The 24,687-nt window shown below is 44.9% G+C and overlaps 1 pseudogene; it reads left to right on the forward strand.

Moving 5' to 3' along the window:
- The first annotated feature begins 15,437 nt into the window (after nucleotides 1-15,437).
- Nucleotides 15,438-16,490, forward strand: LOC114903465 (annotated as a pseudogene).
- The last annotated feature ends 8,197 nt before the right edge of the window (nucleotides 16,491-24,687 follow it).

A 24,687-nucleotide genomic window follows, 5' to 3' on the forward strand; every position in this document is an offset into this window, starting at 1 on the left:
CTTCCTTCCTTCCTTCCTTCCTTCCTTCCTTCCTTCCTTCCTTCCTTTCTTCCTTTCTTTCTTTCTTTCTTTCCTTCTTTCTTCCTTTCTTTCTTTTTTGTTTATTATCACCCAACCCGAATGGAACTTAAGCTCTAAGAGAGCAAGGTCTTTGCTTTGTTCCCTGAGGCCAGGCACAATGTCCTGTACACACTGGGTGGTCAACAAATATTTGCTGAATGAAATACTGCAACATAATATAAAGCACTTAGCACATTGACATAGAGCAGTTGCTCCATAAATGCTAGTTCCTCTATCTAGTATTTTAATTGTCATTTTTTCATCTGGAGAAGCTGAGGTCCAAAGTTGTTTAGTGACTTGCTTCAAGCCATATGATGAGTCAGTGTTAGAGCTGAGAATAGAAATGAGAGCTCCTAACTGCAGACCGGTTTTCAGACATAATTACATTTGATAAAACATGATCTTTATTATTTAGTTCCCACTCTACTAAGAAGTTTTAGATTCTTCTGGGTTCTCTTTTTCTACCCTCACTTATATTCAAAATACAACTTTTGTGGGGTTTAAGTAAATTTAAGTCTTTCAGAAAATCCATAAAGATGTTAATAGTTAATGCAAAACTTGTAGCATCAATTAGCGTCTCCCCTCAATTCACTTTGCTTGAAAAAACAAGATTTATCTTCCTCTCCAGACTCCCATGATGCTGAATTTTTATCTTCCTAGTAGGAAGCATGACCTCCTCACCAACCCTCCACCACAATTAATGCCCTTCATCAGTGTTGTCTCTAGAACATTGTCGAGTTAAACTATCAGGACCCAGCCTTTAAGTTACAGCCTGTAAATCCTTATTGCCAGGATCAAAGTTCTTCTAGTGATATATATGAGCTGAGAACATTAAGTCTGGATTTAACAAAAAATTACTAGCAAGAATTTTAGAAATGATGTAAGCAAAAGATAAAAAATACGTCCCCAAAGAAGAAGTTCCAGAAAACATAAGAACCATGACATGAACTGTCACCACTACCCACATGTCTTGAGAGCAAACCAAAGCTGAAAAGAACAGGAATAGAAGGTAGGTGTCACCTCTGTGCCATCAGCACTGTTTGCTTATGGAGAACACCAGCCCCAGAGCCCAGGGCAGAGAGATGAAGTCCTGGAGGCCAGGAAGGCAGAATCCCAAGACAGGAATGAGATGAAAAGAAATCCACTGGACCAGATGGAGTGGAAGAACCTAGGGACAAAAAAAGAAGAGCTGTGAAGATGAGACTCTAGTGGGGGAAGGAGGTAGGATCAGGGAGGTAAGATGGGAACTGCAGGGACCCCATGTTTACCTTATGTCTGTAGCCACTTATGCTTCTGAGAAGAAATAAAAGTACTGAGAAGGAAAGAAAGAAATGGGGAAATTGCTCAGTGCTTTGTGGAAGTAGCCCCAGAGTTGAGGCGCTCCAAAGGAGGATTAATAGAGAGCCAAATGGCATGTACCCCCAAACCCCTGGAAACAGCCATGCCTGAAGCCTCTACACATGCAGATCCTAAGAGCACTTGGGATACTTCAAAACTGTTTTGAGACCTTAAAGCCTGGCGACCTAGAGCGGAGGATTACACCGTTTTTGGCCTTCACTCCGGATTCTAAGGAAATTTTGTTTTCTCTCCAACGCGTTTTCCTTGATAGGCTACTAAGTGGTCAGCATCTGGTGTCTACCATCACCAGCTGTCTCTGAAATCCACCAAAACTCTTTCTCCCTCCGCAAAAGCTCCATCTTGTGAGCGATTACAGACCATATAGATGGGGAAAGACCACCAGCTGTGGGCATCTTGATAATGCCCACATGCCTTTCCCTTTATTATTTACTTGAATCACCTTTGCACACTGAAATCACCTGGCAGCTTTTTAAAGACTGCCAGTGCCTAGGACCCACCTAGGACCCAATGCAGACCAATGAAAACAGAATATCTGGGTCTTGTCCAGGGCAATAGCATATTTCAGTGGTTCCCTAACTCTGCTGCACGCTGGAACCATCTGGGGGTCTTTAATAAATACTGATGTCTGGCTACTTCCACTACACCCCCCCAGACATTCTGATGTAAATGGTATGGGTGCAACCTGGGCATTTGGATTTTTTAAAACTTCTCTGTGATCCAACATGCATCCGGAGTTGAAAACTAATGCTCCACCTAACCCGTGGCCATTCCTATTTCAATACCTAACCTTTCCACGCCTTCCAAGCAGCGTGCACTCAATAAATATTTCTCAGTCTGACTTACATCCCTGTTTCTCCTGCTCAAGCACTGATGCCCTTTCTCCTGGAACACGACACGAAATTAGACCTCTGGTAAGGAGAGTATCTGGAACACCAGCTTGGGGACAAGGTTCATTCCTGGGCCAGCCATGTTCTGCCAGCTCAAGTGTTAGCAAAGAGGGAGGAACGGGAAGCCAGGGCTTCAGATGAGGAGGAAGCTCTCTCCGCAGGCACATGAGGGAGGCTCTTTTTTTTCTTTCTTGCACAAAATCATCGCGGCACGTGGGCAAAGGAAGTATTAATAACCTTTCTAAAGAGGTACTTCTCCAAGATTTGGTGTTTCACAGACCACAGCCAGTGCTGTCAGTTCTACAGATGGCCAACTTCTGCATTTCAGATAGCGGCTTCTGAAGAAAGCTCAACTTGCATCCCTAAAGCAGAAGACCCAGCAGTGTGGAAGGGAACCATCAGAGTCTCTAAGCCAGAGGTCAAAAGCCACTACCTACATGTTGGTCAGGGGCAAAGAGACTCACCACCAAGCAAAATCATTAGAGAGAATCGACTCTTTTGGAGTGAAGTTAAAGTAACAACATTCCAGCATTACAATAACCAGGACTTCCTGGCAAGCCCACACTGAGAGCCATGAACTGGGCTTCCCACAGGAGGTATGTGCTCTAGATAGGGGTCCTGGCTCTGCCCTGCCACCCACTCACTGGGCGACCTGGGGCTAGAAATTACACCATCTAGGTGTTGACTTCATCCTTTGTAAAATGTGAAGCCAGAGACTGAGAACAGAGCCTATCTTTGACTTCTTATAAGCATGCGTCCAAAACATAGTGGAGAAATCGCAGGCTCGCAAAGGTGAAGCCACCACTTCACTCACTGCACTGTCTATGTGTTCCCCTCCCACCTCTAGACCAACTGCATCAGAATCATCTACGGAGCTGATTAAAAATACAAATTTCTGTCCTCCCTTGCCCCAGCCCTACCACTCTCACTGCTGTCAGAGTCAGGTTTTCTGGGCATGGCGCCCCGGTGTGCACATTTTAGATCACCTCCCTGGGAGATTCTGGCGCAGTAGAGGTTTGAGAAGCCCCATGCCTTGCTGTGTACTCCATGACCAGTTGTCTGCTCTATCTCTAGATGCCTTACATTTATTTAAGCAGATGAGAGGCAGGATGTAAGTGTGTGGTCCTGGAATCAGAATTCCCGAGTTCTGTTACCCAGTAACTGTGTGACTTCAGTCTAATTACCCAAACTCTCTGTGCTTCTGCTTCCTCATGTAAATGAGGAAAATTATAGTGTCTATCTCCTAAGCCTGTGATAAGGATTAAATGAAATAAAATATTTACAGCATTGAGAATAGTTTCTGGCACATAGTATGCACTCAGTAAATTTAAGTTGTCATGAAACAGAATAGGCTGGCAGTGGCTTATTTTTTCACTGTATTCCTAGATCCCTCCCTCCCAGGAACATACCTCACCATCACCAGCTACTGCTAACATTTATTGAATCTTTTTCTTTTCTGGGCACAGTGCTAAGCTCAGTACATATTTTATCTCATTTTACCCCCTCAACAATGGTATAAGGCAGGTGGTACTATTATCTCCCATTTTATGGATAAAGAAACTGAGGGTCAGGCGGGTTATGTAACTTGCCCAAAGTCCCACAGTCAGTGAACGGTGAGGCCAGGATGTGCAGCATCCGCTCGGGTCCCCACTCCCTCTGCTCCCCTGCACCTCTACTTTTGTGGTCCCCCCGAAGGCACACCCTGTGCCCTCATCAGGCCCAGCCATCTCTCGGAACCAGCTCCCCATATCAAGCTCCGCCTTTTCTGATCCCTCCAAACCATGGTTTTCCATGCTTTGCCTCCTTGGTCTGGGGTCCTCCAAGAAAATGTCTTCTCCTCAGAGGTGTTGGATCAAACCATATTTCTCCTGCATCTTCCTGGGGAGTACCTTCAAAGCGTTATATCTGCCCCCAGCGGCTCCCAAACACAAATCCCTTGCCTCACACACAGCCACTCCCTCAACCCCCAGGCGGCCCTGGTGTCCACTGAGAGCATGCCTCCCTCTTCCCTCCCTGTCTCTGTAGCCCCTTTAGGTGGTGGAAACCTGTAGGCCTGGATGCCAGGGAAGCAAAGCCAGTCAACCTTTGGGATGCTGCTCCCGTCCTCCACTAAATCCTAGGTCTCTGGCCTCCCCCCCAGTACTCCCTTCAGCCGCTGTCAGGGAGGCGCCTCTCGCCAGGCTCCACTCTGCTGCCCACCCGCCCACTTCTTGTCCCTGGCCCAGGGCCTGGGGCTACCATCAGGCACACAGGCCTTATCACTACGCAAACACTTCCTCTTTCCCCCAATGCTGTTTCTCACACAATAGGTAATCAGGGTAAACTTCCTCTGACAATTTACTGAGCAAACACTCACTACGCCCCTGCTCTATGCTAAGGCTTGTGGGGAACCCCAACCTGGTCTCCACCTTGAAGAGCCGTGAATCTGGTCAAGATGAAGCACACACAGGAGCATCAGGTGCCCTGATGCTTTGTGGCCCGGCACACCTGGATTCTGGTCCCTTTTCTGCTCTTTACTAGCTGTCCTTACGTACCTTGGAGTGAGCTACTTACCCTTTGTGATCCTGAGTTTTCTTAGCTGTGAAATGGGAATAATGCTGCCTAGGCTGGCTGTGGGAATTAACTAAGATAAGATTCGTAAAAGGCCTGGCAGAGCCCCTGAGATAATGACGTTAGCTCCTGAGTTCCTGCAGGAGGTGACAAGGCTCTGCCAAGAGCTGGAGGAGGCTTCCTTCAGGTGGGAGAGGATCGTGGTTATAGGAATGGCTTCCTCCAGGGACTGAGTTCTGCGGTGAAAGCAAAACAGCATAAAGAATGGCTTCTTTCTCTAGTCCCTGCTCTTTTGAGGTCTAGGAATAGGTGTGGTGCCACCTTTCAGGTTTCATTTGAGTGGTCCTGGTATACAGATCAGCCAATCAGTTAGTCAACAAGAACTCAATAGTAACTCAGATGTTGGGGAACACAGATGGAGTATAGAACATCCTCCCTCAGTTTAACATGAGTTGGTGGCAGTGGTTGGTCATAACATGTCCATATGCAACGACAAGAGAACATTACAGGGGCTTCCCTGGTGGCGCAGTGGTTAAAAATCTGCCTGCCAATGCAGGGAACACGGGTTCGAGCCCTTGTCCTGGAAGATCCCACAGGCTGTGGAGCAACTAAGCCTGTGTGCCGCAACTACTGAGCCTGTGCTATAGAGCCTGCAAGCCACAACTACTGAGCCTGTGCTCTAGAGCCCGAGAGCCACAACTACTGAGACCGCATGCCACAACTACTGAGGCCCACGCGCCTAGAGCCCGTGCTCCACAACAAGAGAAGCCACCGTAATGAGAAGACCGCGCGCCACAACAAAGAGTGGCCTCTGCTCGCCGCAACTAGAGAAAGCCAGCGCGCAGCAACGAAGACCCAACGCAGCCAAAAATAAATAAATTCAATAAATAAATTAAAAAAAAAAAAAGAAAGAGGACATTACAGGATAAGCTGATTTCCTAGGTAAGTGCTAATACTGTGGGCAGAGCCTTTAAAGGAGAGATCATTGGAGGCCTGGAGCAGCTGGGAAATTTCCCACGGCTGAGGAGTCAGCATGCAAAATCATAGCAATGCTGGTAAAGCGATGGGCTACATGTCAAAACAGGAGTGAAAGCAGTTCCCTCCCTAAGCCCTTGCATCAAAACATGCAAGCAAAATGGACACATTTTCAACCTCCATGTTTGGGTTTTTTCTGAATACTTTAGGGTTTCTTCGTGCTCTGGAAATATGGTCGAGGAAGAGGAAAGAGGGGCCAGAAGAGGCTGGGCACTGGTAGAGGGCACCCAGGGGGCAGAGGCCACAGAGTGATGGGCAATAGGTAGTAGGAACTGGAGAGCTGGCTCCTGGCCTCAAATGGGGTGACTTGGGGAAAAGGTGATGCTGATTACCCGTCTACCGAAGGAAGATTCTAGAGAAGGGCACCGAGAGGGAGCATGGCACAGTGGCAGATGAAGGCTGAGCCCTGGGCACTGATCTGCCGTGTGACCTTGGCCAAGTTACTTTACCTCTTTGAACCTCAGTTGCCTAATCTCTCAATGAGAAGAACAGCATCTATTCCATGGAGCTTTTGTGAGGACTGTAAATTATAGAACACAAAGCCTGCCAGAATGCAGTTGATCAAGTTCCCTTCCCCCTTCTCAAGCTTCTAGGAATGCCCCAGAAATACAAAACTAACTATATTTAGTGTCTAGCTCCCTCCCCCACCCACCCGTAGTTAAGTTAGAATTAAGCTACTTATGCTAAAGCCCCTTCCAGTTCTCAAATTCTCTGGTAGCACGTGTGGACTGGGTGGGAGAGGACAGTCATCAGTTCACCTCCTGGTCACGTGTTCGCCACTGCTGCCACAAAGCTGGGCTCTGAGCAGCCTACAGAGTATCCCTGGGTGCAAGAGCCTGTTAGATGGGGCCCCTGCAGGGGTGGGAAGGGAGGGTGCCCAGAAGCCTGACAACTCCTTCTTTCCTATCCAAGGTTTCCGTACTTCCTTCACTCCCCTATGCCAAAATTTGCCTTGGGTGATGGTGGGTGTGGCGAGCAACAATGGGGGTGAAGGTGGTGGTTGGGTAGAAGAAAGAGAGTTGCTGACTGGCCCCCCAAGAGTGGGTGTACAGGGAAGCTACCCAGGGGCTGATTTTTAGCCCGCTCTGAAAAAGAACATCATAGTAATGGGATGTCCAACACTGGAAAGGTGTCTCAGGGAGCAGAGAGAGCTTGGGCCCTGGAGAGTTTACCCAGCCACAATGATTCTCAACTCTGAATATATCCCGGGGAGTTTTGTTAAAAAAAAAAAAAAAAAATTCCATTAACCTGGCCCCATCTTTGAGATTCTGATTCTCTTGGCCTGTAGTGGTGGCTGTGGATCCTTGAAATTTTGTTAGTAATGCCCCCAGCTGATTGTGCAGGTGGGGATGAGGACCTGTGTTCCCCAGTCTGGTGAGCCCCCCAGTCATTCCTGCATATGCATCTCTGGGCCAGAACTCCTCTGCCCTCCTTTCTAACTCTGGGAGTCCACGTGTCCGGGGTGATGTGCTGTAGTCACGTGGACTTGCTTCCATCCTGGCCTCTTGTAATCCACTGAGACACAGCAGCCAGAGTGATACTTTTTAAACATAAAATCGGATCCTATTCCTTTCCCACTTCAACATCTCTGCCCTCTGCCTGGGGTGCTCTTCCCTGGTCTGGTTGCAGGTTGGCTCCTCCTTGCCCTCTGGATCTCACAGGCCCCCTCTTCAGAGAAGTCTTCCCTCACCTGCCCAGTCCACATGGCACTCCTCCACCACACCTACGCCTCCCTGTCACATCACTCCCCTCCTAGAAAGTAGGACCCATGAGAAAAGGGAACTTGTCTAACTGGTTTAATCACAGTGCCTGGCGCAAATGGATTCTCAATAACTATTTGTTGAACAAATGAATGAATATGTAGATAGAATATGTTTATATATTAAAATCACTTGTTTTTATGTACATATACCAGTATATAATGTGATTAGAGGTCCGGAGTGGAAATTAACAGATGTTACTAGGGAAGAGAGCATTGGAGGAGAAGGGAAAGGAACATTTATGGAGCACAGACTCAGAACCAGGCACTAGGCTTGGCTTTTCATACGTTTGATCCTCATAGCAAAATTCCAATGATCCACAGCCACCACGGACTAACGGAATCAGAATCTTGGAGATGGGGTACAGTGTTATTGTCCCCATTCCACAGATAAAGAAACTGAGACTTAGGGAGGGAAAATAACTTGCTTGAAGTTAAACTACTAACAAGTGCCAGAATAGGATAGAAACCCCAGTTTACTGGCCTCCAAGGTTGTCTTGTTCATTGCATCATTCTTGAAGGAGGAATTACCTTAATCATTACCTCTCTCCACTATCAGGGAATATAAAATCTCTGGTGAATGTGGCCCCAGATAGCAATGGCTAGTTGGTGACTGGAGCTAATACTGTTAGCAGAGGGACCAGGACAGATAAGGAAGGGAAAGAGAATTTGCTGATAGTCTTGCCACCAGTTAAGTTATTTTTTGTTAAGATCAGTTAAGAATTTTTTGTTTAAAAAAAATTATAGACATCTTGATTTAAGTTCCCAGAACTGAGCACTTATGAGTAAGATTTCGTGGGTCATCAGGATGTCTTGATGGTACAAATAACCTTTCTGAATACCCAAAGGCATAACTCAGAGGATTATAATATATAAATCCAGGAGCATTTGGCCTCATTGAGCATCAGTTGGGCCCTCTATCTTAAACTTCCAAAGCTAATTCCTAGCCAAAGGAATAGGATATGTCCTTTAGTATATACTTTTAAAAATATCCCCAGAACTTGGTTGATACCCAGATTCTCTGTAATCTTAGTGTCTGGGAGGTATTTCTGCTCTGAGCCACAGGATGCCTTTTCTTACTTTTAAATGTCAGAGCTAGTTCTCAATTAAATCTGATCGAAATACGTCAAGCCATCTGGCATAGGACACAAATGAGTTAGACCTCGTTCTTGCCCATAAAATGCCAACAGTCACATAGCTAGCTCCCAGGGGATTGTTACACAGGGGCTTAAGCTTAGTTAGGGAAGGGCCATTACGTGAGATATAAACACAATGTGGAGAATCTGTAACACAGGATGAGAAGTTAACCTGCTTCATTCTGTAGATGATGGGGAGCTGTATCATTTAGGGCTCTTTAGCTTCAGAAGACTCTGTGTTAGCTGAAATGAAAAAGAAGACAATCTGTTGGAAGGACATGGGCGAGTTTACAGAATTGAAGGAAGAGCTGACCAAGCGAGAGGGGATCTCCAGAGGATGAACCTATGACTCAACTTCAAACCTCTCATCCCTGAATCCCCACTCAAAGTTTAAATTCCCAGGACAGAGTCTGATTGGCTTAGCTTGGGTCATGTGCTCACCACAGAGGCTTTGGGACTGACTGTCCTACAGAATCCTGCAGAACAGGGAAAGGGAGAGATGGAAGAGATGCCAGAGGAAGAGATGCCAGCCTGATAGACCAGACAAGACATGTAGGCTCCAGTAGCCATTGAGTGCTTCTGAGCACAGAAGTAATGTGATTAGCTTAGATTGCATGTCACTAGGTGTTTGAATCAATAGTTTTGTTTGATCCTTATAACAACCCAGTAATGTGGGCACATTTATTAACCCCTGTTTTTAAAGATGAGGAAAAGTGCAGTTTTGAGAGGTTACATGATGACCTTTCCCAAGAAGGAAAGCTCTTTTTGGACACTAAATCCTATTTCTCTTTACTGTATGATTTTCCTGTCCTTTGGAGTCATTGGTTTGCCTTTAAAGTGTTTTAAGATAAGAGAGGGGCAGGAAAGGTGTTAGCGAGCTTTCAGTGTCAACCAACATGGAAGAAATGAACCAGGCTGGGCCCATGGGGAATGGAAGGAAGCAACGAGACACGAGTCACAAGGTCTCAAAAAGTAGTTTGAAAAGTTGACTGAACATCGGAACTGTCAGGACAGCTTGTTAAAAACACCAATCCCGAGAGTCCATCTCTGACCTGAACCAGAATGCTCTCTGGGTGGTGACTGGGAATCTACAATCTTAAAGCACCCACCTATCCTATGGTGGTTATCATTTCGCCATATATAAGTATATAAATGAACATGTTGCACACCTTCAACGTACACAATGTTATATGTCAATTATATCTCAATAAAGCTGGAAAAAATATTTGAAACACTCATCCATCCCCCATTTAGGTGATTATTCTGTAGCCAGCTGGACACTGGTCTATAGACCAGCATTTAGAAATCACTGACCTATTAGACCCTTTTTTCTAAATGTCCTCTAATCCAGTTTCTTGTCTTATCTCTCTGCTGGTGCAGTTAAGCTTTATCAAGGTATAGCTTTTGAGTAGTTGCAATTTGTACTCATTACATTTAGCGTCATACATATCTGCAGTATCTGAGGTTTGAGGGATGAAAACAAGGACAGAGAAGTAGGGTGGCTCCTGGATGTCCCCTTATTTTGTTAGTGTGTCTGGGGTTTGTGGCTTTTGACAGGGACTCTTGGGAGATGCTTTGCCAGCTTTCCCTTTGAGAATAATCCTGGGTTCTTACCCTCCCTCTCACTGTAGTAAGTCTCCATAACAAACACACCCAAGTCTGGTATTTCTGAACTTATGGCTCTGTGCTGAATACATGCTGTTCCTGGAGCCAGGCTCATTCTGCAATCTCTCCTCCCCACCCCACCCTTTGGTTCCACTGATGGGCTGATCCAGCCTTGACGTGTGATAACCCGAAGGCTCTGGGTGTTCTCTCTGTGACGTTCCAGAGGAATATAGACTTTCCATCATATCTGGAGTGAAAAAGAATGGTGATCTTTGGGATGGGGCCTGGTATAGATTGGAGCACCGGATGTGTGGTCTCAAGTTGCTTCCCCTCATTCATACGGTAAGGGGACTCAAGAATGAGCTACTAGGAAAGGGTTTTCCAAACCTCAGTCACTTGAATACCGTCTCCGTGGTTTTGCCAAATCTGTGTGCCATCTATCTATTTTTCCTTCCTATTTTTCATTAAATTAATTAACATATTTTGCTGGAGCGCTCACAATCCACTCTCGCCTTCCCACAAGCAATATATTCATGAAGTCAGTGATTCATGAAATCAGGTTTGATATGCTACCTGTCCATTTTCTTCTAGAACATTTAAAAATAAATATGCATCCATTAAAACTGTGTAAATGTTCACTCATGTACTATCTAAAATCCTCCCATAGAGGGAGGTATACGTATCATTAGAGGTATATGCATCACACCTTGGGAACATTATCCTAGAAAAGCCCATATGCTAAGAGACATGTAGTTCCAGACCCCTCAATTCAACACAGTTTGGACGTCAACCCTAAGAATATTTTTTGAGTCTATTTAGTGAAAAACTATGCTTTTATATCCTCTTGCTGCAGAAGTTAAGGTTCAGAGCAAGAAACAGAAGCCACTCAAGGTATTTTAAACCAGAAGAAAATTAATAATTTTATAATTTTCTGAAGGGTTGGAGGACTGAGCTCCCTCTTGGAATGAAAACCAGAGCACTGCAGGACTGACCTGCTGGGGAAACCATGACTCCTCCATAACCAGAAGGCTACTAATGAGACTGCTCGATTTAAGATACCACCATGGCTGTAATCCAGGGATCAGGTACCACCTCTGCCACCTCTGCCCCAAGTTCCACTTGACACTCATGGATCTGGAAATTGAACACTGGACTGATGCTGCTGTAGATGTCCACATGGCTTTGACATTGCTCTTCAGCAGACATAGCCAAAGCATCAGAAAGGTGCCCCCTTCCTCTCTTCTGCCATTTAAATCTCTCACGAGTGCATTTAATGGATAGAGCCTAATGTGCAACAAACAGAACCCTAGCCACGAGGGATTCGGAGAAACAAAGTTTATAGTTCTCTCACTTTTAAGAAGACTCAGTAAAAAGTGGAACTGGATGCTGAAAGCCAATTAATCTCACCTAATACATCACCTGTCAGTGGCAGCTCTGCTGCTGATTCCCAGTGAACTAAGGAATCACTAAGCCAAAGGAAAAAACCCAAGATCAATGCAGGTTGTTAACAAACAGTTGCTCTTTTGTGAATTGGAGGGGTGTGTGTGTGTGTGTGTGTGTGTGTAAAGGCGGGTTTTGTGTAATCTGAAAGTATACATTTGCAAACGTGCTGGCTAAGTCAATAAAAAGTGACCTTGGTAGCACAAACTGACATGCCATGCTGAAAACCTCAATGGCTACTCACCGCCTGTGGAAGGGAAGTCCGGTAATTGCCTTCTGCTCTATGCCTTTTATCAGTTGGCCTTGACACCCAGCATGTTCTGTGACAGGACACTACTCTAGTCGAAAAGGTCTGGTAATTGACAACAAGCCCCAAACCGTCCTCCTCCCTGCCTTTCCTGTCAACAGGGCTCTGCTTGGAAAGCAGTTTCTTCTTCTTCTCCACTTACCTGAATCTTAATCTTCCTTCAAGGTCCAGTTCTGTGCTTCTTCGCTTTCTAAAACAGGCTTTGCTCTCTCACTCTCTGCTCCTTCTTTAGTAAAAACGATTCCCCTCAGTTGGGACCTGATTTCCACCCTCCTAGGCTCCCTTTCCAGTCTTTCCCTCCCTGTAACCCACTAGGGGAAGTGCTACAACCCTGTGCTCTCCCTATACTTGGCAAATCCACCCACAGCATGTGAAATCACCTCCCCCTTCACTGCCCTGGAAAGAAAAAGACTTGGGAAGAGGGTGGTCTTGACTTAAGGACTGAATCTGGTAGATTCTTAGAAGTGGTGACACCAAAGCTTTAGCCAAATCATCAGCTGTGCAAAAGAAAACCTGGAGCTGTTGAAAATGGAATTGCCCTGCATATGATAAAGGGAGACATGGGGGTGGCTTCTGAGAGGCAGGAAGAGGTAAAGTAGTGCAGGATGGGAAGCTGGAGAGAGGAGAGAGAGCCAATCATCATGAAGGGCCTCTAAGGAAAGAAATGCTCAGTGCTCTTGGGGGGATGATAGGGTGCATGTCTCAAACCTTGGTAAGGTCTGCTGCTCCCACCAAGGCCACAGTGAGTGTCTTTTTGGGCCAAGACTGAAATGGGACTGAGCTCCAGATCTGGGCTGTCATGGAACAGAACAGAGACCCTTCACAGGGATGGCAAGAAGATTCACAGACTGACTTAGTTCAGGGGAAGGGGGAGCTTGGCCCCAGAAGTAACCATGACAACCAGAATCCTTCAAGAGATCAGATAAACCATGGGGTTTTTGTGTGTGCAACCGCTGACTGTGTGCAATCAGAATGGTGCAAGGGCACACCTCCCGGGAGCTCATCAGAAGGCAGACTCCACTTCCACCCTCACCATAAGCCTCATGTGGAACCAAGACCTGCCAGTTAGAATTCCAAAACTCCATCTGATTCCTAGCTCCTGTAGTAGACAGAAGTTCTAAAACGGTCCCTGACCCCACCTCCACCCCCCACAGAGAGCCTAATCTCTGCCTATGATGAGACATGACTCCTGTGATTATGGCATGTTATATGGCACAGTTGACCTCAAGACAGGGAGATTATCCAGGTGGGCCTGATCTAATCACATGGTCTCTTAGGAGCAGAGAGTTTTCTCGGCCGGCAGCAGAAGAGGATGTTGGAAATTCAGGGCATGAGGGAGATCTGATACACTGTTGATGGCCTTGAAGATATAAGAGGCCACTTGGGTGGTGTCTAGGAGCAGAGAGTGGTTGACCCTGGCTGGCAGCCAGCAGGGAAACTGGAACCTCAGTTCCACTGCCCCAAGGAACTGGATTTTGCCAATACCTGGATGAATTTGGAAGTGGGTTCCTCCCCAGGGCCTCCAGATAAGAGCCCAGCTTGGTTGATACCTTAACCTCAGCCTTGCGAGAACCTAAGCAGAGAGCCCAACCAAGCCTGCTGGACCTACAGAACTGTCAGCTAATACACGGGTTTCATTTGGAGCCACTAAGTTTGTGGTGATTTGTTACGCAGCAGTAAAAAATGAATACACTTCCTGTCCCTTGCCTAATGTTGACCTCGGCATCACCTTCTGGCCCTACGGGACTCATGCATCCTTTTATTACAGGATGATTTAGTTGGGACCCCTTTTCTTACCCACTCCATATTTGTCACACTCTACTGACCCTATGTGAACGCAGGTCTAGCCTCCCTTGGACTGTTCCATCTGGGGGATCCTTGAGCTGTACCTGCAAGGCCTCTGGCATACTGTGCACCTTTTCCCTCCAGTTGTTTAGGTAATTGCAACATTTAACTGACCTGGACTAGAGTCCCATATCTAATGAGGCCATGATATTTATTACCTATATGCCCAACACCTAGCACAGTGCCTAGCACATAGTTGGTGCTCAATAATATTGTTGATGATGCTGGTGAATACAGAGAGAAGGAAATCTCTGGATCATCCCCATCATACATTCCCAGTGTTGGCATTTGGTGCTCCAGCCATGTTGCGCTATGTGCAGTTCCCAGGAGACACCATGGTCTCCCTTGCCCCTGAGTTCCTCCACCCCTAACCTGATTTTCCTCTGTCCTAACCCCCTGTACCTTCCTCCCTCTTTCAACTGGCTAAATCTTTTTAGTTTTCAGCTCTCAGCTTAAATATGACATTGTAATTGTCATTTGGCTTGTCTTAAATCCCTGCTAGGTGGTTGTATGTTCTGTGACGGTGAGATATGCTTCCCTTTTTCTTTTGTGACTCCAGCACATTTATAGGGTAGGTTCTCAATAAACATTTGCGGAAGAGCCATGCTTCTTCATCACCTGGGAATCCTGTTACAGTGCAGATTCTGATTCTTATATCTGGGTGGGGCCTGAGATTCTGTATTTCTAACAAACTCCAAGTGACGCTGATGCTGCTGGTCCGTGAACCACACTTTGAGTAGCAAGGTAATAGATAGGGTAGAGACTCCCACCATTACCCCATTGCGGCAAAAAGTTTGCATTTGAGAGAAGCTGAACAAGGTTTAGGGTGCAAATAATGGCCACAGGACAAAATTTTCCCTGTCACTGCTAAGCCGGCTGACTCACTGACAGAGATGGAGCCAATAACCTTGGCCTTATTAACAACTGAGCTAACTGCCACAGACCAATAAATAACAACATTTGGCTGATTTGCATTTCAAAATTGTTTCCTTCCCTTATTCACACTGCAGCAGGTGCTAATGAACCATGAAATGTCTGAAGCATTGGCAGCAAGGAAGAAAAGAGGCAGAGTTGACCCATGCCTAACAAATAATGATCCTTAAAAAACAAGAGCTACAAAATTCAATGTGGTATTCTGGATTGGATCCTGGAACAGAAGCGAGGTATTAGCAGAAAAACTGGTGAAATCAGAACAAAGTAAGGAGTTTAGTTAATAGTAATGTACCAATGTTAGTTTCTTAGTTCTGACAAATGTACTGTTAGGAGAAACTGGGCAAGGGATATATAGAAACTCTCTGTATTATCTATGCAACTTTTCTGTAAATCAAAAATTAGTCAAAAATAACATCTCGCACGGGGCAGGAGTTGACAGACGGTCTCTGGCTGGATTTCTCTGGGACCGCGGAAGAGGCTCCTGAGGGCGGCCGCGATGCCCAGCCCGCAGTGGATGCCTTTGGTGCTTCATGAAGAATATTTCTAGATATATCACAGACATTAAGCTTTTGCCACCTAACATAAAAGATAGACTGTTCAAAATAATGAGCGTGCAGGGGCAGATAACACATTCAAATATCAGTGAGATTTTACATCCTGAGTCCAAACTCTAGATCTACAAAGCTGTGATATTTCAGATACTGCTCTCCTGCACCTATGTAACTGCAGAAAACTGAAGAAATTAAATTTAAATTCCTCAAAAGAAAACAGAATTTCCATAACTTCAAAAGGAATAAAAGCTGTGGCTTCACCTTGTTCTTACCTGCACGAAGCTTCTTTGAAAAGATGCTTCAATCTCACTGATGAAGGAGTCCTTGCTCTTGCACTCAATTGCCGGCTGCTAAAGTTAGGGACTTCCCCTCGTGGCGCAGCGGTTAAGAATCTGCCTGCCAATACAGGGGACGCGGGTTCGAGCCCTGGTCCGGGGAGATCCCACGTGGTGCAGAGCAACCAAGCCCGTGCGCAGCAACTACTGAGCCTGCGAGCCACAACTACTGAAGCCTGCACGCCTGAGCCCGTGCTCCGCAACAAGAGAAGCCACTGCAATGAGAAGCCCGCGCACCGCAATGAACAGTAGCCCCCGCTCGCCGCAACTAGAGAAAGCCTGCACAGAGCAACGAAGACCCAACGCAGCCAAAAATAAATAAACGAAATTAAAAAAAAAAAAAAGATCATTGACTTAGGTGGCTGCTTAGATATTACTGAGGTGTACTTGCAGACATTAGGAGAAAGCTGCCCATTTTTGCAGAGTTGATTTTTCAGCTACTCAGGTATCTCACAGTGGTGTGGTTGTGCTTGTTAGTGGACCTTGTGCCGAGAAATTAGAGGAAACTCATATGGGGTATTGTGTGAATGTGACTGATAAGGCTGTAGAAGCTGTCCTTACTTGCTGTCCTCAGATATGTATATTACTCTTCCATGGATGCCCCCTGATAACAGACCATTCAGGAGAAGCCTTGGAGCAATTAGTAGGTCCAAACAAACTAAAGCAAGTGATGTGGACTGTATATTGATGCTTATTGAAGCTTATCAAAGCTATGATCTTCATACTACTTTACCAGGAAACAATGATGTAGAGATTGGCTTTCCAATAATATGATTTATGCTTTGAAGTTAACCAGACTCTTAAACATTTTCATAGTGCTATTATTTCTAAGTTTGTTTGAGGAGTGATTGTTCTTGAAATGTCAATCCTAGCATGCCCTCTGATGTATTTGGGGAAGATAATGTGTTTGTTTCTTAAATAACAAAGTTTTAAATTCCCTGTTTTCCCTGGAAGTGTCCTTCTCCTACCTAGATATTTGAACTGCTATAAGAGAAATTTACCAATATGGATAAATATTAGGAGAATTCTAAGTAAAGGTATTTCTAAAAGCAAAAAAAAGAAAAAAAATTAGTCAAAAATAAAAAGTTTATTAAAAGAATCAAGAGCTAGACTGTATTGGTTTTCTTTACTTTGCATAATGGTATTATAAGTTTCTGAAAATGTAAAACAATTGTCATTGACTTAACAATAAAAAATTGGAAATGTGTGTTCATGGGAAAAAATCTCCAACTAAAACTCAGTGGCAATCAAGGAAAGAGTTAGAGGATGGCTGGTCCCAACGGCACACCTGCAAGGTAGCATACCAGTGATACCGACACTCCAAATTGCTTTGCCGTACATCATGACTCCAAGATATTCTGACTGCTATTTGCTCCTGATTCCTACCTTCATTTATTCAGCATATCAGGAGTTTCTTCCATTCCTGAGAAGCTCTTGATTCTACACTCAGGATTCAGGGTATCTTTGTTTGTTTGTGTAACACTATTACCTTAAAGACTTGATCATGGTATCACATTTTGCCTCAACTGTGTTTGCTTATATACCAGAGATTCTAAGCCTGGTGAGGCCATAGACTTGAACTGATCCATCATTGCATGTCCAGCACGTGACTCTTAACTGGGCAAATGATGATTTGTTGGATGGATGAATAAAGGAGACGCTTCAGCACTTGAAGTGAATTCTTGCCTGAAAAACACAAGTTTTCCAATGATATTTCATTATGTAAATATATCCCTTTGATGGAACTTGATGAAACTTGCAAGGCCTTCAGGTCTTGTAAAGAAACATCATCAGGCCTTTTTCCAACTCTGGTGAATTCATGGAAAGTCAAGAAGATCCTATTAACTCTTATGGAAACTATGGCTTTAACTAGAATAGTGTAGAATGAGTGTGCTCTGGTCTCAAGGGGCTGCTCCCTGGGATCTGCACTGAGGCCCAGGGCCTGAGCTGGCCACAGAGGTATGGTCAGATGCTGTGCTGTCAAAGGTTTATGTATGCATTGCTTTGTCTGTCCTGCAGTACCTGCTTCCCTAACTAAGCTGCTCTGCTCCCACTCCAATGTGCTAGGAAAGGAACTCACAACTCATCTGTCTCCCTGGTAGGCCTGTGGCCCCTGCCAGTCCAATCAGAGACTTCTCTGTGGTTTTTACAGCTTGAAGCTGGAGGAGAAGTGGCCTTTGCCTTTTAGAGCATGGAATTGGGAGGAAGTGATGCAAGGGCAGGTGTCAGCCTCCTTCCCTGTCACATGGAGAAAATCTACAGAAGGATAGAGGGGACTCAGTCAAGATACAGAAATGCAAAGAGGAAAAAGAAACCTAATATCCACGGTTAAGGGTCTGGTTCCAATTGCGCTTTAGGCCACCTCATTCCCTTAACTTCCCGGTTATGAGAGCCAGCAAATGCCCTTTCTCCTTAGGCTGATTTGGGTTTTTGTCAGTTGCCATGGAGAGTTCTGCCATGGAGAGTTCTATAATCCTGGAGAAAAATGTGCAATTTCCTTCCCGCACTTAATGGGGACTAGTACCAGCTCAGCCAGGGAGACAGCTCTGCGGGCCTCTGCTTGGACAGAGTGCTGTGGCAGAGAAGGCCAGTTGCCCTCCCCAAACTCAGGCTCTCCCTTCCCTTGCAGACACTGTCACTGGGGGATTGGCACCTCACACCCAGACTATACTTCCCATCTCCTCCTACGTTTAGGTGGGAACGCATGGTAAGCTCTCACCAAGGGAATGTGAGTGGAAGTGACATGTGTCAATTCCAGGCTGGAAGGCAGTGAAGAAGCAGGGGTTCCTCACCATTCTCTCCTTTTTGTTGCTCATTAGCTGGATAAAGAGGGTTCTGACACCTTCAAGGATAGCAGAGCCACAGTTGGAAGGAGGCTTGGTCCTGCCTTAAGGCCAGGAAAACTCCCCTTTGACTGTTATGTGAGTGAGAAATAAACTTTTATGGTGTAAACCACTGAAATGTTGGGGATTTGTTTGATACAACAGCTAGCACCACTCTAATACATTTCCAAGAGCTGGCACTGGGTTTAGTTGAAGATTTTGTAAGTACGAAGAGTCACAAGCAAAGCTTAAGAGAGAGAGGCCCAGAGCTGAAACAAGAGCTGAATTCTATGGTCTAGTCCAAGGGATGATTTCAAGGATGGAAACAGAAGACAAAAGTCGGATGGTCAGCCACCAGGTTGGCCCTGAAAGAAGTAGTGAGTGGGGAATTAGAGCAGGGACAGATACGAGGTGAGAGCCAACCAAGCGGGATGCCTCTGGCTTGGTTTTTGTGGCTGCCAGCAGCGTGGCACATGGGTGGGTCCTCCTGGTGTAGAGGGCCAGGGGCAGGGTGGACAGGAAGCACAGGTAGCCTGAGGGAATGGTGCCAGGTGTCAAACCAGAGGGATGAGTAGAATCCACAAACAGGAAGTCAGTCATCACATCAGAACCTTCAAGTCCTGGGAACATGTCGGGATGTAGAACAGGAAGCAGCTCAAGGTAAATGGTTTAGAACTAATGACAGAGCTATTTTGGAAGCCTCATTCTCTGTGGAGTCTTGGGATGGGCCTGGTAGGTAAAGGAAAGGGAGGTAGCAGGCCAGGTGGGGATGGGGCCAAAGGATGAGCACACACCCTGTCCAAAGGGGGCAGCTGTTGCTCAGCTCCTGCATATCATTGCAATGTGGACGTGCAACCCAGTTGTCTTCAGATCCTCCAATTTTTCAAGAAAAGCAGGAAATCCGGATTTTTTTTTCTTTTTGGTGGGGCAGGGGGGAGTGAAATCTCCTGATTTTTAAATGCCGGCAACTAATTCAAAAATTTGAAAAACAGCCTGTAGGCCAAAGAAAACACATTCACAGTCTGAACTGGCTCACAGGCTGCCAGCTTTGGGCCTCCGGCTTAAAGGAAATGGGCAGAAACAAAAACATGTAAAAAACAAAACCAGAAAACATGAAAATCATTCATAGTTTCCCCTGATTTCCAAACACCACAAGATACTACTAGAAGAAGAGCTTTGAGACAGCCACTCACAAAACCACAATATGTTTTGTCTTCGGAAAAGCTATGGGCTTCTGGAAAGCTATGGGCTTCTGCCAGAGAAGTACCTTGTAGTTCCCCAAATTTGTTGCAGTTTTCTCAAAATTCGACCTATAGATTTGATGGAGTGAGCTAATTTTCTTTCATCTTTCTCTCAGGCACACCAGGTTTTCTTTTGTTGTTTGTTTGTTTGTTTTGGTATATCAGTTTTTAAGTTTACTTTCTTTTCTGGAAGGCCATCTACTCTATCCGGACAGCTGTGTTCCCAGTAAGAGCAATTACCTGAGTGAAGGCAATTTAGAGAAACAGTACGGGAGCCAAATAAGTGTTTGGCTAACGAAATTTTCTGATAGGAAATGCTTCCAGGCCAAAAACCTCAAAAAGTGATCAAAGGTTTTCAAAGACTGGATCCAACTAGTTCAGTTTATTAACCTTGGCCTGTGTCCAAGCCAGGGTTTTTAGAGGATGCTCAGGGGATGTGGCAAATACAGAATCTGATTTTTTTAAGATGTGGTCTCTTAGGGGGTATATGTCTACATGACTGACTGCTGAACTCTTCATTTTTGATGCCCCAACTTAGTATCTAGCTTAAGGCTTTGCACATCCCAACTGTCATATTTGCCCAGGACTGAGATGTTTCCTGGCATGTAGAACTTTCAGTACTAAAATTGGGACAGATTTGGGGGAACTAGGACAGCTGGTCACCCTACACCCCAAGGTCCTTTTCTCAGGGTTCATGCTGTGAAGTCTTGACAACTTTTGACTGTCCCTTAAAAAAATAATAAAAAACAAAAAACCAACTACAACAGTGCTGCACTCTCCTGGTTTTCTTCCTATTTCTCTAATTGCTCTTACTCATCTTCTTTGCTGCCTTCTCTTCCTCCCCTTCCCCCTCAACTATGAATTGCACCTCAAGGTCTAGCCCTTAGGCTTCTGTTCTATTTTCTGCCCATGAGTCTCAGTGGACTCATCTTTACGTGGAAGATTTCCACATATAGATCTTGAGCTCATAGTCCTACTTGAGATCCAACCCTCCAGCTCCAACAATTTCACGAACATTTTCCATTGGGACGTCCTTGATCATCTTCCAGCCCCATCCAGCTTGCACTCACTCACCTAGTATCCTCTTCTATTAGAAGCAACAGCGTCCTTGTCCTTTGCTGGGTGATGGGTACATTGTTATTTTCATGTGCTGTATATGTCTGAAACTGTCCACAATAAATTGTTTTTAACAATTTAAAAAAAAAAGAAGAAGAAGCAACAGGAGAGTGCAGCACTGATGTAGTTGGTTTTTTGTTTTTTATTATTTTTTTAAGGGACAGTCAAAAGGTGTCAAAACTTCTTTTCAAGCCTTCAGTCTCAAATCCTAAAGATGCTAATCCCAAATTAGCATCCATGCATTGTATTATGTATCCACAGCAGATACTATACTGCCAGGCACATTGGAGGGACTCAGTAAATGCTTGGTGAACCAAATCAGATCTTGGGAAAGGAGTCCAAAGAGGAGGACATGTCATAGCATCCTACCAGAGGCTCAAGATATCCAAGGAAGTACCCAAGATTTCCAGGGAGAAGCCAAGCAAAGATCTGGCAGATGTGGTCCCTGCAGACATAGTAAAGTCAAATCTTCGCTGAGGCAACTTCAAACGACAGACATTTGACCACCTATTAATTAAGTTAACTCAAATGTTATTAAATTTCTAGTTCACTTTGTATTATGTTGATATATTTTTCAGGGGCATTCAAAGATATTTCCAAGGTTCCAGACAATGATAAATGTTAACATGACACATATAGATTCTATTCCTTTGCTTTACTTGCTGGGTTCCTGGCAAAGAAGTCTGCCTTTAATTACCAAATGCTCAGAACCAGAGGAAGCTAGTGGCCAGAATCTAGGTCTTTCTCCTTCGTCCTCTGCTCTTTCCCACATTCTTTTTTCTTCTTAAAAAAAACAAAAGTATTTATAAGGTAATAATTTATTTTTTGTTATAATTTCATGTTTTCTGATAATCTTTTTTTTTTTGGCGGTACGTGGGCCTCTCACTGCTGCGGCCTCTCCCGTTGCGGAGCACAGGCTCCGGATGCGCAGGCCCAGCAGCCGTGGCTCACGGGCCCAGCCGCTCCGTAGCATGTGGGATCTTCCCGGACCGGGGCACAAACCAGTGTCCCCTGCATCGGCAGGCGGACTCTCAACCACTGCGCCACCAGGGAAGCCCTGATAATCTTTTTTATTGAAGTATAGTTGATTTACAATGATGTGTTAATTTCTGCTGTACAGCAAAGTGATTCTGTTATACATACATATACATATAAATATATATATTCTTTTTTTAATATTCTTTTCCATTCTGGTTTATCACAGGGTATTGAATATAGTTCCCTGTGTTATATAGTAGGACCTTGTTGTTTATCCATTCTGTATACAATAGTTTGCATCTACTAACCCCAAGCTCCCAAGTTATCCCTCCCCCATCTCTTCTCCCCTTGGCAACCGCAAGTCTGTTCTTTATGTCTGTGAGTCTGTTTCTGTTTTGTAGATAAGTTCATTTGTGTTATATTTTTAGGTTTCACATATAAGTGATGTCATATGGTATTTGTCTTTCTCCTCCTGACTTACTTCACTTAGCATGATAATCTCTAGGTTCATCCATGTTGCTGCAAAAGGCATTATTTCATTCTTTTTTATGGCTGAGTAGTATGCTGTTCTATATATGTACAACATCTTCTTTATCCATTCAAGACAATCATTTATTTAAAACACACTTTTGAAGTAGAGCTATACCATATTTTGAGGGGAGCCAACAGCTTGGAAACATTGCTTTTATCTTTAGGAAAATCCTCCTCCCAGTGGGTCTTTGTTTTCCCCAAGTCCGGGGATTCCCCAGAGTCCTTTTTCTTTGCATCTATAACTCAGATAACACCCCTCAGACTCGAATTTCCCAAGGTTGGCACTATTGACATTTGGGGCTGGATAATTCTCTGATGGGGGAGGGTGCTATTCTATACATTCTGAGATTCTCAGCAACATCCCAGGCCTCTACCCTCCACATGTCAGCAACACACACACACACACACACACACACGTGCACCTTCCAGTTGTGACAACCAAAATTGTCACCAGACATTGCCAATATCTCCTAGGGGCAAGCTGCCCATGGTTGAGGATCACTTTCCTTGATTCTTTTACTCAGAAATGAAAGCAGGGCCTGTTAGCCTGCACCCCTGCAACGTCTCTTTCCCTTCGGGCCAGGTCCCAGCCAGCTGTGTTCCCAGAGCTGGGAGGAGTGGATTTTCTGCAGGCAAGGTTCAAGGCTAGACTTGACAGGCCTATCAATCTAGGAGGTTCTAATTGGACCCATTATCTGAGCAAATTCTCCTTTGTAAGATCACCCCACTCCAAGTGCCTCTAGAATAATTTGCCTTTCCTTAGGGGGATGGGATGGAGTGGGGTGGTGGAGAAGGGCTGCGATCTGAGATGCCATCAGAATGGGTGGCCTGAGTCAGTGGAGCTGCTCTGGGCCTCGGGGATTTCCAGGGGGAACTGTGTGGACAGAATTCCCCTTGGATGATGGTCTAGACAGGGCTCACGCTTCCCTCTGCTCACCAGGAGCTTCTGCTTCCCCTTTAGGAAGAGGAAACACACTGGCTGTTTATTTTGAGACTAAGGATCTGTTGTGAATAAGTCCCAGGATGGGCGGCAGGACAAGTCTCCCCTCACATGGGGCATCTCAGGAAATAGCCTTGTCACAGCGCTCCAGGGGGACCATTGATCAACTAGGAAAATAAAGGAAGGACAATGCCTGAGATTAAATCCAGTAAATAAGAAAAAATAATTTAAAAACCGATTAGAATTCTTGCTAATTTTCCCCATCCTAAAACCAATCTATTTTTATTAAAAAAAAAAAAAAAATCCCACAGCCATTATTGAAGTAACTTCCATGAGCAAATTTCTTTTTTTTAATAAATTTATTTATTTATTTTTGGCTGCTTTGAGTCTTTGTTGCTGCGCGGGCTTTCTCTAGTTGCAGCGAGCGGGGGCTACTCTGGGTTGTGGTGCGTGGGCTTCTCATCGCAGTGGCTTCTCTTGTTGTGGAGCACGGGCTCTAGGCACGCGGGCTTCAGTAGGTGTGGCTCGCGGGCTCTAGAGCGCAGGCTCAGTAGTTGTGGTGCATGGGCTTAGTTGCTCCGTGGCATGTGGGATCTTCCTGGACCAGGGCTCGAACCTGTGTCCCCTGCATTGGCAGGCGGATTCTTAACGTCACCAGGGAAGCCCCTTCCATGAGCAAATTAACATAAAGGGCTGGGCTCATATTATACATACTATTACCTAATTTTTTCCCACTGAAAAATATGTCTTCTAAACACTATTTCATGTTAATAATTATGTATGTTCTTTTTCATTTTTTAAAGACTAAAAAATTCATTTCTATGGTACAAATATGCCATAACTATTTTAAGTAAAATCTATACCTAAACATTTTAGTTGTTCACGTTTTTGCCATTATAAAGTATGCCTGAAACAAAAGTATTTGTCCATTCTTATGCTTTTCCCAACTGCCTTGTGTAAAACTTTTTTTTTTTTTTTTAATTTTTTGGCCATGCCACGTGGCATGTGGGATCTTAATTCCCCGACTAGGGATCGAATCTGCGCCCTCTGCATTGTAAGCACCGAGCCTTATCCGCTGGACCTCCGGGGAAGTCCCTGCCTTTTGTAAAACTTTTAATTCATTTTCTTTATTCTTTTTTACACCTTCCTTCTCTCTTTCCTGCACCCTCCTCCACCCAAATGAATGTTGACAGCATGGTATATATATTCTACACCTTTCTCTATGCCCAAGCAATGATGTACAGTCTACATACACAG

This window comes from Monodon monoceros, unplaced genomic scaffold (genome assembly GCF_005190385.1).
Source record: "Monodon monoceros isolate NGI ecotype Baffin Bay Population unplaced genomic scaffold, NGI_Narwhal_1 Super_Scaffold_21, whole genome shotgun sequence".
Classification (NCBI taxonomy): domain Eukaryota; kingdom Metazoa; phylum Chordata; class Mammalia; order Artiodactyla; family Monodontidae; genus Monodon; species Monodon monoceros.